A 229-nucleotide genomic window follows, 5' to 3' on the forward strand; every position below is an offset into this window, starting at 1 on the left:
CCCAAGAAACCATCAGAGAAGGGGGACCACCCCACAGGGGGGTCCTTGGGGGGTGGCCCCCAGACCCTGCGCACACCCCGAGGGTGCCTTGCACACCCTGGAGCGTGCAAACACCCGCAGCACACACACCATGTCTCAGGCTGGACACACAACCCATGTCGCCTGCATGTACACATGTGTGCACGCACACGCATGCTCATCCCTCCAGCCCTGTGCCGGGCCCCTCTTG

This window comes from Charadrius vociferus, unplaced genomic scaffold, assembly GCF_000708025.1.
Source record: "Charadrius vociferus isolate BGI_N301 unplaced genomic scaffold, ASM70802v2 scaffold2550, whole genome shotgun sequence".
Taxonomy (NCBI): Eukaryota; Metazoa; Chordata; class Aves; order Charadriiformes; family Charadriidae; genus Charadrius; species Charadrius vociferus.